Here is a 14,245-nt window from a genome sequence, read left to right as displayed (position 1 = left end):
GAGTCAAGGAAATCAATATAACCCAGAAAATGAGAAGAGTGAAGGATAAAATGTAGTATTGAAACAAAAGATTTGCAAATCTTCTTTGGTTTCTTAAAGAAATGTTAACAGAAGTTGACCAGATAGCATTAACAAGGAGAGCTTTGCAAGTTATCAAGAGCTTGAAGTTTACAGCCACCTTAACATAACAAAACATGCTAAAAGATTCACTGAAATGGGAACTGTATTCTTAGGAAGATAAAGGGAAGCAAAATTGAAGTATTTTTGTTTTTCATTTATTGAGATACAATGCAGACTAGGCCCTTCTAGCCCTTCGAGCCATGCCACCCAGCAACCTCTGATTTAAACCTTGCCTAATCACAGGACAATTTACAATGACCAATTAACCTACCAACTGGTATGTCTTTGGACTGTGTGTGGAAACCTGAGCACCCGGAAAAAACCCAGGTGGTCACAGAGAGAATGTACAAACTCCTTATAGACAACAGTGGGAATTGAACCTGGATTGTTACTAGTGTTAACCACTATGCTACTGTGCCACTCCTGGGGCTGAGGTAATACCTTATTTAGAGGTGGGGCATAAAGGAACCAAGAATTGGTGGGGAGGTAACAGCAAACTGATTTTGCATGTGGTTAGGTCTGGTCAGTGTCTAAAGGCAGTAAGGACACTAAGAGATCAGGCTTGGAGTCTTGATAAAGGAGCCAATAGGACATGTGCAATAGAAGGGGCTCATATGGACAGCACTGTAAGATGGTGTGCCTAAGGAGATCATGTAAGGTATGAAAATAAAGGGGGCAGTCCTCAGCACAGGGCAATGATCTATACCAATAGGGCCCCTTTAGGTTATGCTTCTACAATTTCACTTGTTTTTGAGTGCCCAGTGATGGATGTGCCTCAGAAAATGTACCCTTATTTTCTGAGAAAAGTTCAATAACAGTGATGCATGAAGAATGACATTACCTGAATGACACACAAATCATACTTTCAACATAAGGGTGATCTGGAGTTGGAAGTGCTGTATCAGTATGAATCAACCTAGAAATTAATGCCATCAATTTGGAAATAAGTATAATGCTGAGGACATATAGTCTTGTCATTCCCTGTGTCACCTAGTGAAGAAAATGTACCTGACTCTTAAAATGTGCTGACTGACAACTCTTTTCAAAATGATACAGACATTGATTGACAACTGTCACAAACTATACCCAAAACAAATAAAATAACATCGACATCAGGATGTAGTGATGTATAATAGTTGGACCATGAGACCATAAAAACATGGTTGGCTATACACAATTTGCTGAAGAGAGGATGCGATTTTAGTATGTAGAACATGTTATCTACTTCACCTGAAAAGTGCATCTGCTTAATAATATAAGAGATCAACAAGTGGTGGAAACAAAACACCACATTGGGAATCTGAAATGTACTTCCTAAAGTTGGTACATCCATTCTTTTTAAAAGTTCTCAAATGGATCGGAGAGTAAATATTCAAAATTCATCAACTGAATAGAAGTGCAAATGAAAGTATTTCTAAAGTGCATTGCATCTGAGAACAAACTAAACAGACATGTAAAATAGTGATAAAGTAATAATGATGTGTGAAGAGGTAATGCTTCTCACAGATTTTCTGTTAAAAGCTTTTGAATGTTTTGCTGGTTGATGGAAGGGTCCATCATAATATTGCACACAACTTTTCATGTTTAAGTGAAAATGCAGTTTATGGTCGTTCTGGGGAAAAATATGCCTTGAAGTGTTCTAAAAGGTGAGATTCAGTATTGGCAGGGATACATAATTCAAGTTACTGTTCCTCTGGTTATAGAAAAGATTGGGGCAGAAGAAGACTATAAACACGTATGCCTGTGTAAATACAAAAACAGATCAATTTTCTCAATAGTTATTGTAAATACCTCAATGGCTACATCACTCAACTTGCAATTAACCAACGACATCTTCAATGCAATTTTTTTTAATGTTTAATCTGTTGCTTGGCATTGGGATATCTTCCAAAGCAATGCTTTAGAAACTAACACAAAAGAACACAGATTTCTGATTGTACTAACTATAATTTCCACTGAAAATTCCACAATCCTTTGGATTGGTTTGGCTGATTTAACAAAAAGCACAACTGAGCAGTAATAGTATTTATTACAAGTGAGATAAAAATAAAATGCTGCTTCACAGAAACCCTAATTGCTCGGCACATTGACATGCTCTTAAATAAAACATACCAACCTTTTAATATTTCTGTGGAATTCTAAATAACGTAATAACGTATTCTAATGCATTCAGAGCTGAGAATTCTAAATCCTCTGAGTGAGATCCTTGTGCGAACCAGTCTGGGGGCTATGAGACGCTGCAGACTTCATTGGATGAAATTCATGGAGTGAAAACCTCAAGGTGTCTGCCAAAAATTCTCACTATGGTCAACTCAGAATCTCAGAGGGAGTCAAAGCACAGTTTTTTTTCTGCTACAAGGAAAATGAAGATCTCAAAAATTTTGGCTTTTACACTGGGAGAAACTTGCCTATAGTCACTCTGTTTGGATAATCTATGCTCGGGCTGACACTGGGACCATATAGAGCCAGCAAGGAGCCCAGAACAGAGCCTGCAGCCATGCTAGAAAGCAATGTGTGCTGCAACCTTAATGTTGCAGCGAAGTTGAACCATAAAGGAGGTTGGCTCCATGTGCACTAAGCTCTTCTTCCATAACAATGAATGACTAACTCTGTATCTTTCACACTGAGGAGGAGGAGCTAGGAAAGATGGCACCTGTGGTTTTTACAGACCCAGGTGACTTCTTCCAGTTCATCCATGAAACAGCTTATTCTTTTCTTATGTCTTTCTTTTCTGTTCAAGGTGGTTGGGGTTCTGTCAGAGTCCATGATCTACAGTTCAAATCACGGTTCTTTGCAAGTGGTGAATTTCAGACTGACTGTGTCGCTTGGCACTTCGCAACTTCTAGGAATGGACTGCAGGATGAGCGCCTTTGGGGAGTAGCCCCATAGGTGACCTGGTTCCTCGCATATTTCGCCGACTGAAGCATTGAGACAGCAGGCGGTGTGTGCTGCTTTTGGAAGAAGGTCTCTGTACTTGAGTGATGCCTGTCTCTGTCTCTGTTTCGATGGAGAGTGACAGTCTGTTGGACCCCAAGATGGGAGGCTTGGAGAAGTGATGTGGAAAACTGTAAGACCTGAACAGTAAGTTGCTGGTCTCTGCTCTCATTGTTGTAGGAACGATCTCTCTCTCTCAAGACGAAGAGAGAGAGTCTGTCTGGGATACCAAAGTTCTGGGTTATGGACTATAGATTTCATGGACTCTAGATCAAAATCTCTCTAGGGGGCTTTTGCTGTTGCTTGCGTGGTGAGGGGTTGGGGGCAGGTTCAGTGCTTTCGCTGATGCAAATGGGGGGGACAATGCTTCTGTTGCTGCTTGTACGTGGGAGGGGGGAGGGTGTCTTTGGGATTCTGAGGTTTCTATCATCCATTCTATTGCGTTTTTTGTTTTGTGGATGTCTATGAAGATTAAGAATTTCAGGTTGTACACTGTATACATTGTCTGATATTAAATTGAACCATTTGAACTGTTTTATTTGACCTACTTGACGTTGTTAAACAGTCTTAAAATCTTTATAAACATCAAAGCAAAAACTTGCCCATGAATCAGAATTTCCAGGTATATATTACATATACTGTATTCCTTAGAAGTTGAACAGGGATATATTTGAGGAGTAAACAAAAGTCATTGATCCAGACCTCAGGAAGGTTGAAACAACAAGACTATCATTGATTACTATTTAAATCTCAGAGAAACACATTGATTCTGTACAGAGTGAGTGCCCCACTGCTGTGAACGCATATCAGAATCAGAATCAGACTTTAATCGCCAAGTCCCTGTGCACATACAAGGAATTTACTTCCGGCGGGTGTCTCTCTGCTCATAACAATAATAATGATAAATATAAATGAAAATATAGATTATACATACAAGTAGTGCAATCAAAGTAATAGTTAGCTGACAGTTAACCGGCAGTTAACTGTTCAGCAAAGTGACCGCAGTAGGGAAAAAACTTCTCCAGTGCCTATTAGTCTTAGTCTGGAGGGATCTGAAGCGCCTACCAGACGGAAGCAGTTCAAACAGTCCGTGCGCAGGATGGAAGGAGTCCTTTATGATGTTCCCCGCCCTCTTCTTCAACCTGGAAGAGTACAGGTCCACAATAGAGGGCAGGGAGGCTCCAATGATGCGCTCGGCAGTCTATATATAGATATATATAGATACCTTTTGGCTCCTGAAGTAAACTCCAACTCCTGTTCATTATTCTCAATGTAAGAACTGGTAAACAAAAGTTAGTAATCTGAAAAGATTGTGTTTATTGAACAATCTAACAAGTTATACTAAGTTATTATTAAATTATAATTTTGGCCAACATCTTCCGTGGCCTTCAACTCTTTACAAGACTGGAGTCACATTCTTCAAGTTAAATTTCACAGATGTTTAAAATTAGTAATTAAGCTTCATGTTTAATAAAAACAAAATATATTGTATTTTCATTTCAAGTCACTTAGTTAATTATAGTTTAGAGTAATAAATCTGTATATAACAGAAGCAGACATTTTAGTTCTCCAATTCCATGCCAACCTCTTTGTCCAACTAAATTGATGCTATTTGCACAGTGGACCAAATTTCAAACTTCCCATTGTAGAACTTTATCTGCATTATCTCTCTATCTAAATGCCTCTTAATGTCGTAATTGTATTCAATTTCATGACACACTCTAGCAGTGTGTCATGAATATCAACAACCATCCTGTGTAAAAAAATCTTACCCCTAAAATCCCCTTTAAGTTTCTTACTTCTCACCTTAAAACTCTTCTTTTTGGTTCTGCAACCAGGAGAAAAAAAATGATATTGACTATCTATCCTGTCTTTGCCTCTCATAATCTCATAAAGTTCCATCATTGTCCTTGCCTTAAATTAATTTTTAATTCAGTGCCGATGGTTGATCATCCTTTTTGTTTTCCACCCCTCTAGAACGTGACCAATGCAATCAAAATGACATTAAAGCAAAATCTCCTCAAACTTCATGGGAAGTGCTTTTTTAAAAGAAATCAAACTTGCCTCATGCTTTTTTTTATTAAGCTTGTGACTAACTATAAAATCCAAGCAAACATTTTCAAGCAGGTTAATTAGAGGGTGAATTAATTAATGTTCCCTTACGCAATTCTCTGGGACTTTGAGCAATCGGAGGAATACTGCCATTTGAAAATTCTAATCAGGAAAATAAAAAAAACAAAATAACCCAGATGGAGAAGAAAAACAATCCTTTGCATTACCATACACTCATAAATACCTCTGGCTTCTCTGCAAACAGCATGCTCTTAATTGAAATAACTTATTCTCCCCTGTTGGCTGCAGTATAAATGAAAAACAATCGACATGGATGTATTTAGCATTGAAGTAGTTGATTCCCTAAGATAATACAGAGCTAGACAACACAGCTGTGACCTACTTCAGCAAACATTATACTCTATTATGCAGAGAAACCAGATTCCACCTTCTCCAGACTGAGGGAAGTGCAGATTGCAAGAATCTAACAGAGATGAAAACTTAACTCTTCAGCTAATAATTCCTTGCTTCTTCACTGCTGCTTAATAGCTTTATTGGAAACACATCACATGCTCCTAAACTTTGGATTTGCAAAAAGTTAAGGATTTAAGTAAAGTACATCCTGTGCAATGAATAATCATGCATTTTCATGGATATGCACAAATCAAATTGGTCGAGGATCAAAATTAAGTATCTAATGTGCTTAATTACTTTGTTTCTCAGGATATAGGCATCGTTAGCAAGGCCAGTATTTATTGTCCTTCCCTACCTGCCCTTGAGAAGTTGGCAGTGAGCCATTCACCTGAACTTCTGCAGTTCTGCTACTCTCCAAATGCTGTTGGAAAGGGATTTGTAGGTTTGGACACAGTGAAAATGAAGTAATAAATTACCATGTTGGGCTGGAGTATGAGGTGAACCAGCAGTGTTGGTGTGCCAGTTTGTTAGCTGCCCCTGGTGGTAGTGCTGCAAATGTAGGAGGTGCTATCAGAGTAAGTGAGCTGAGCAACTACAGTACGTTTTGAAGAAGATTTGCACTGCAACCATGGTGTAGATGGTGGAAAGGCTCTGTAGATAATCACTTGCCAAAAGATTCTAAGTCTCTAACATTAGTAGCGATACATGATGGTGTTGTATGTGAAGATGTTACTACACAAGCTAATCTTCAGGTTTTGTTCCATGACTGGAAGACATATTTTCTTTAATTGTGAGAAAGCAGAACTCCAGGCCTGAAGGTACAATGGAAGGTGAAGCAATGGTCATCCCTGCAATTAGAGCAGATTTCCCTTGCCAATGTCTCTTCTCATTATTACCATCTCCTTTCTCACCAATTTGTAATTGCAAAATCGATATATCCCTCGTTAAATGGGCTGTAATTTCAAGAATAAATAGAGGGCTTCAAATGAAGAGGGAGCTATTGAAATTCAAGTTATGACTGAAACAATCCATGTTTTTCTTCTTGTAAGGCTCAACTACTTTAGACATTCTCTCAGTTTACATGTCATTTCTGATCAAACAGTTACTTTTGAAACTCAATATCAACTCAACAACACAGAAGGAAGGTTCATAACAATTACTCCTCTTCCAGTCTGGATCCATAGTATACCCTCCTCCTATCAGATGCTGTTGATTAGTTCACTAATAAGAGAGACCTGAATTTAGAAGTCACTGAAAGTTCAATTAACAGTTCTAAAACAGTGAGGAGTTCTAAAAATGAATCATTAAACTGTTTTGCCTTACATTCTCCAAATCAAGATAGAGAGTAACCATCACAGAAAAGTTCTCTGTTACAACTTGTGTTGAGTCTTGCTTCATAAATAATATAAACATTGCAACTGGCCCCTTTTCAATAACCTCCCTCACATATGACACTAATAACTTGCCAAAAGACTTATCATGTGTCTCTTACTTCTTTTTGTGGCCTTTTGGTGAACAGAGAGTTGAAGATTAAGCTTCCAGTCCACCTCAATCTGCAGTTTGATCAATGCAGGTGCCAATTAAACAAGCTATTGTTTCCCCTGGAGGTGGGTCTGCTGAACTTTAAACTGTGCAGAGCACAGAAAGATATTCCATTCTAAGTTTCAATCTGGGAAGTCAGAACCCTTCTGCAGAAATACATCCACTGATATATTCTCAGCGTGTGGTTGTCTGGATATCTACTTTTCCTGAACTACAACTATTACAGAATGATTCTTCCATGTAATGAGGCCATTCAACCTATCAGATATGTTACTGTTTCTTTGTAAGAGCAATCTAGTGTGTGACAATATCAGGCTGTCCTTCCCTCACCACGTATATTCTTCCCTTTAAAAAACTGATCCAGAGCCCCTAGATATGGCCCTTGGGGCTAAAGGGATCAGGGGGTATGGAGAGAAAGCAGGTACAGGGTTCTGAGTTGGATGATCAGCCATGATCATACTGAATGGCGGTGCAGGCTCAAAGGGCCGAATGGCCTACTCCTGCACCTATTTTCTATGTTTCTATGTTTCTAAATATATATCCACTAATAGTCCTGAGATTGTATTCCAGACCCTAAGCACTCCCTGTGTAAAAAAAAAACCTTCATGTTAATCTTTATTATTTTATCCAATATCATCTGGCTTTGTATTCTTCTACAAATGGGAACACTTTCTAGCTATCTGTTTGACAGTCTATACAAGTTCAAATCTATCAGATCCCCTTGTATCTTCTATTCAAAGGAGAATGATTCCTACTTTTCTAGTCTATCCACACAATTTAAGCCTCTCACCTCTAGAATTCTTTTGTGGAATCTTTTCTGCACAGTCTCCATGACCTTTATATCTTTGTTAAAGTATGGCACCAGAACTGGATGCAATACTCTAGTTGTGGTGAAACCAGTGCTTACAAAAGCTCTTTATGTTCTTGTTCGTGCACTCCATTCCTCTAAGTATAAAGCCCAAGCTCCTGCATGGGTTATTTAATCATCTTTTTATTCTGTCATGCCACCTTCAAATGAACAACTCCATGTTCTCCAGATGAAGGGTCTTGACCCAAAATGTCAACTGTCCATTTTACTCCATGGATGCGATCTGATCTGCTGAGCTTCTTCAGCCCATATCAAATATCTTTAAAGATACAGCACAGTAACAGGCCCTTACAGCCCAATGAGCCAACACCGCCCAATTACAACCAAACGCCCAATTAACCCATTACCCCATATGTTTTTGGAATGTGGGTGGAAACCAAAGAACCCAGAAGAAACCTATGTGGTCATGGAGAGAACGTACAAACTACTTCTTCCAGGCAACAGAGGAATTGAACGAGGGTTGCTGGCACTATAATAGCATTATACAAACTGCTATACTACTGTACTGCTCCTGGTGTGTTGTGGTATATACAGTACTGTGCAAAAGTCTTAGGCACATATACAGTACATAGATAGGGTGCCCAAGGGTTTTGCACTGTACTGTAGTAATTTTATGTATTACACTGTACTGCTGCTGCAAAGAAAAAACAGATTTCATGACAAATGTGAGTGGTGATAAACCTGATTCTGATATGGGCCTCTATTGTGGACTGAGAGGGGGAAGGGGACAGAGAATAAAGAATCGTGGTTGGGAAAAAGGGAAGGGAGAGGGGAGGGAGCACCGGAGAGGCATTCTGTAATCAATAAACCAATTGTTTGGAATCAAATGACCTTGCCTGGTATCTCAGAGCTGGGTGTGCCTGCACTCTTGCCCTGGCACTCCTTCTCTGCCACCAACCCTACACCCCTCCCACAGTGCTCCACCCTTGTCTTTCCCAACATCCTTTGCTCCCGCCAGATTTACAAACATGATCTTTGCTCCATGGTGACAAATGCAGTCCTGTGGAAAAGTTTTAGGCATCCTAGCTATATATGTATTTGTCTAAGACCTTTGCACAGTACTGCATTGCCCTCAAGCCTCCCTGTTCTTGTACTTTTTAGAATTTCACCACTTAGTCCATATTTGTACTTTTCATTCTTTTTATCAAAAACTAACACATTGCTTTTTGCAATATTAAATTATACCTGCTAATTAACGGCCTATTCCACCAATCCCTATACCATCAGAATCAGAATCAGATTAATTATCACTGACTTGAAATGATGTGAGATTCGCTGTTTTACAGCAGAAGTAGAGTGCAAAGAGCAAACAAAAATGACAATAAATTACAAAACAAATATATCGTGCAACAAAAAAGATAATGTGGAAATGTTCATGGGTTTATGGACCGTTAAGAAATTTGTTGGAGGAAGGGAAGAAGCTGTTCCTAAAACATTGCAAAAATAGTTGAGTTTGGAAGGGCAGATGCAAAACATGGATATTGGAGACATGCTTCTATTTGTTTGGATGGTGTGAGGTGGCTGGGTGGAGATTTCTTGAGGAGGATGATGGTTACAAACCATCACTGATCAATGTTCTGAAGGAAACCAACAAAATTGGAATGAACTCAACACATCATCGGACAACAGAGCACAAAACATCATGGTGACCTTTAAGTCTATCACTTTTCTCTTCCTAGTTCATGATGTTTTCAAGTTGTGTGTTTTCTTCATATTGGGCCCTGAATTTCTAAATCCTGACAACAAAATCAACAGTTCTAGTGTCAATCCTAGGGAAATCCACTGTACTCTTCCCTCCAGTCAGAAGGATAATCTTACCCTTCTAGTCCTTCCTGTGACTTGGCTGATCTTTATCATCATTCCATCCACTTCAATCGCAATGACCAACCCTATTATGTGGTTCCTTATGAAATGCCCTTTGAATGCCTTTCAATACATGACTAATCAACCATCTCGGTCCTTCATTGAAAAATTTTGTCAAACTAGTTCAGCATGGATTATGTTAAACAAATCCAAGCTGGCCTTCTATAATCAATCCGTGTGTCCAAGTCTCTGCGAATTCTATTTATGTTTATTGCTTTCCAGACTTTTCCTGACTCCCAAGGTGAAAAACTGGTTTGGCAACAATTACAGAGTTTATCCAAGAACACACTTAAATGAAAATTACCAGATCCCCTGCTGAAGCTGAAATGCCGAATTGCTTTGTCTGGATGGCTGTTTTACCCCAAACCATTCATTCAGTGTCTTTTCTATTTATGTTTATACTTTTCAATAAGACTCACTGTCAACCGTACACCCTCTCTGCTTGGGGATACCGTGATTCTTCTTAGGCTGTCAAATGTGTTTTGCACATCTCTGTATAAGTATCAAAATCCTTTTATCCTAACAATGTCAACAGAGCATCGAAAGGATGCCTTCTGAGAAGCTATTACCAATAACTGTCTTGGATCAAGGTAGGCATTTGGAAGGCAATTGGACTGGTTGGATGATTAGGCTGTATCTCAAAGGAATTTGTGAAAAACAAAAAGAAGAAGAATTGCATTCTGAGCAAGAGAAGTGACTACAGCCATAGTGAAATCAGTTCTGACTCCAATGAGATGTCATTAACAGATTTGATCAAGTCATTTACTTAATAAAGGGGCATGCACAGAGCAGTTCTTAAGGCATCAATGTATGCACTTTCGTGCTGTTTAAATACTACAAGAGCAATGTTAATTAAAAACCCAATTTGATTTTTAAACAAGTGTATGAGTATAGTAAATAAATGGAAGCACCAGTGAGAATATTACCGAGAAGTGTGACAGCTTCAAGTAATTATTTCATTAGTGGCAAAAATGTTGAATAATATTTAAATTGAAATGAACCTTTTTGAGATAATTGTTGCTTCTATTTTCTGAAGATATGGTGAACTAATTCTTCTGTTCATTTCTTTTAGGGCACTGATTAGTGGTTCTTCATAGCCACCTGCATCTACACTGAATTTTCACCCATGCCCCTCCCTATCCAAACTGTCTTCATTGGCTAAGCTTTGCATCTGCCCTTCCAAATTCAACAATATTTCTGTCACAGATTTCTTCTGTCCAGTACAACTTGCAGGCTTCTTAATCCCTACCAGGATGTTATTCAAGTTTGAAAAAATGTACCTTGAACTTTTTTTATATATATATATATATATATATATATATATATATTAGCATGAAACATTGTAAACTAGAGAAAAAATATTACTGCAGCTGCATACTTAGATACAGTAGTGGAATAGTCATATTCTCCACACTATCTGCCACAAGTGGGACTTCCCAGAGGCCAAACATTTTAATTCTGATTCCTACTCCTGTTCTAATGTGTTGGTCCATGGCCGCCTCTTGTGCCAAGATGGGACTACCCTCAAGGTGGAGCATCAACAGCTTATGTTCCATCTGGGTAGCCTCCATCCTGAAGGCATGAGTATCGATTTTTCCTTCTAGTAAACAAATTCCATACCCACCCCCCCCCCACTTCCTCTATTCCCCACCATGACTTTCTATCTTTCTTTTCATCTCTTCTCACCTGCTTATCACATCTCTCTGGGACCCCTCCTCCTTCCCATTCTTCTATGGTCTACTCTCCTCTCCTATCAGATTCCCTTTTTTCCAGCTCTTGTACCTTCCCACCCACCTGGCTTCACCTATCACCTTCCAGCTAGCTTCCTTCACCTCCTCCCACCTTTTCGTTCTGGCGTCTTGCCCCTTCCTTCTCAGTCCTGAAGAATGGCCTTGGCCCGAAACATTGATTATCTATTCATTTTCATTGATGCTGTCTGAGCTTCAGAGTTCCTCCAGTATTTTGTGCATGTTCCTTTGGATTTTCAACATCTACAGAATCTACAGTACGATATCCCACTTTTAGTATGTTATCATTAATCCAGAAGACAGACTGAATAATTTTGGGACATGAATTCAAATTCCAGTGTGAAACTCATTGATTACAGTTAACGTGCAGCAGATGTTGAACATCACTTAGTAGAAGAATTAGGATAAGTATATGAACAGAATTTATCATGGGTGGTGATCTCACTACCTATCACTGAGTCAAATCATCATGAGCTGAATTGGCAGCATGGCTGCTGGACTGCATCAAGAGCCAATGGATAGCGAATGAATATAAGAGTGAAACCTATTGATTATAACCTCACTGAATCAACTAAAACAGTCACATCTGTATAATAGCATGGCAGGAATAATCAACAGAGAGACCCAATGGAAATGGTCCTGTTGTCATCGAAAGGCCATCTGCTATCTTGTTGTATGGATTATGAGGTAATTTCAGAGCAGATATAGAACTTAAGAGTGATATGACTATTGACTCCTATACAAAGTATGCAGCTTTGCTATATTTTTGTTTCCAGGTTACCATGTTACGTGTTCATTTGTAAGACTTCAAGGTTCCTGTCCTCAAACTGGAGACTAAATTCCTAAGGGATGTGAGGAAGCATCTCATACATCTCTGTAAATGATACTGGACAGAAAAAAAATTGTTCAGACTGAAGGGCAAATGCAACAAATGGCCAAGGACCATCAGCAGCAGCATGGTTTCATCAAATATCTTATTTCTGGTGTTAAAATAAAAAAAAAGTTTCACATCATGACATTAGGAGGGCCAGGTAGGATAGAGATGTAATTACCAATCATTGAAAACTGTGATTGATTATGTAGTCATGTTTTGCATTAGGTAATTATTCTTCTTTCACTACTTTTTATTGGAGAAATAACAGCACTGCTTCCTATTCGATTTGGTCATGATTTTAGATATTGCCAGACTCACCTCATTGACTTCCACAGTCATGCCAATATTCAGTACAAAGTTGAAAAAGAATACTGATTTCTGCAGGCATGTTGTTTTCAGTCCAAAGACCTTGAAATTGCCAGACTCCGTTTACCCACTTAAGAGAGAGGGGAAATGTCAACTGAGCAACTCTTGCAAATTTGGCTTTTCCAACACATGGTTCAATTTTTACTTCATCTTTCGATGATGCTTGAAAGTTAGCCTCACTGATTCACCACACCTTGGGTCTGAGAAGTCTGCACCAAACATTTCAGCATTCTGCCGGGAGTAAAAGGGAGGGTGCATCTTCTGATCCATAAACCATTGTCAGCATGTACTTACTTTTGTATCAAGGCTATGGTTTTTATTTTTGAGTTTCCAGGATGTTCAAAGTTCAGGAGAAAGAGCATGTGGTCAACATTAGAACTTTTAACTGTCAAAACTGGCATCCCTGTGATGTGTAAATGATGTAAAATATAAATGAACCATCCCATCTTGAATCACCCACTGCAACACCTCAGATACCCTCATAACTGGATCACAGGATTTGATTCTCAAGATATTTCAAAACTTATACTTGAGAGTTTTTAATTAAGGACTGCATGACAGCTGGACGCTTTTGACTGCATCTGTATGGGATCTGTGAAGAATCGGAGAAACGGAACATACTTTTTTATAGAATGCATCCCATATGTTACTTTATACCCTTTGCAATTTACTCCACTGGATACTGGGAAACTATGCGATGCAAATCCACTCACATCTCAGAGGTAATACCATTCCCAAGATATCTGAAAATTAGAATCTTTTTGCTGCAACTTACTGTTTGTAGGAGTTCCAATATACAATGTGACACAGAAAAAGGGCACAATGTTATTTTACCTGCCACAGGAACCCAACATTTGAAACACCTCTTCCTTATTTAAAAAGTGCAGCAGAAATAAGCCAGGTAACCATTGCCAATGAACCTTAGCTCAATGGTAGAGAAATTAATTGAGAAAATTGTGACGGATAGGATTTATGTACATTTGGAAAGGTATGACCTGATTTGGCTTTGTGCATAAGTAGTTCTGGCTCTATAATTTAAATCAGTTTCTCGAGGAGATAACAAAGGACATTCTTATAGACAGGATGGTTGACAGTCAAGGTGAAATTTAGCAAGGCTGGTCCAGAAGGTAAAAAGGACCTGCATCCAAGGTTGTTAATTAGATCCAAAATTAGTTTGGTGATAGGAAGCAGAAAGTAGTGGTGGAATGAAGTTTTCCTGATTGTAATTCTGTGACAAGTGGTGTCATGCAGGGATTGGTGCTGAAAACTTTAATGTTTGTGATGTATGTTAATAACCTGGATGAGAGTGTAGAAGGTACGATTAGTAAGGGTCTAGATGATATGGAAGTTAGTGTTGCAGCGGATAGTGTGGAAGTTGTCTATGGTGATAGCACGTCACAGAGCAGTACGTTGGATGGTCAAATGGAGTAGGATAGCAAATGGTAGGGCACGAAGGAACATTGA

The sequence above is a fragment of the Hypanus sabinus genome, chromosome X2, assembly GCF_030144855.1.
Source record: "Hypanus sabinus isolate sHypSab1 chromosome X2, sHypSab1.hap1, whole genome shotgun sequence".
Lineage (NCBI taxonomy): Eukaryota > Metazoa > Chordata > Chondrichthyes > Myliobatiformes > Dasyatidae > Hypanus > Hypanus sabinus.
The sequence above is the reverse complement of the archived record's forward strand: the minus strand, read 5'-3'. Positions refer to the sequence as shown.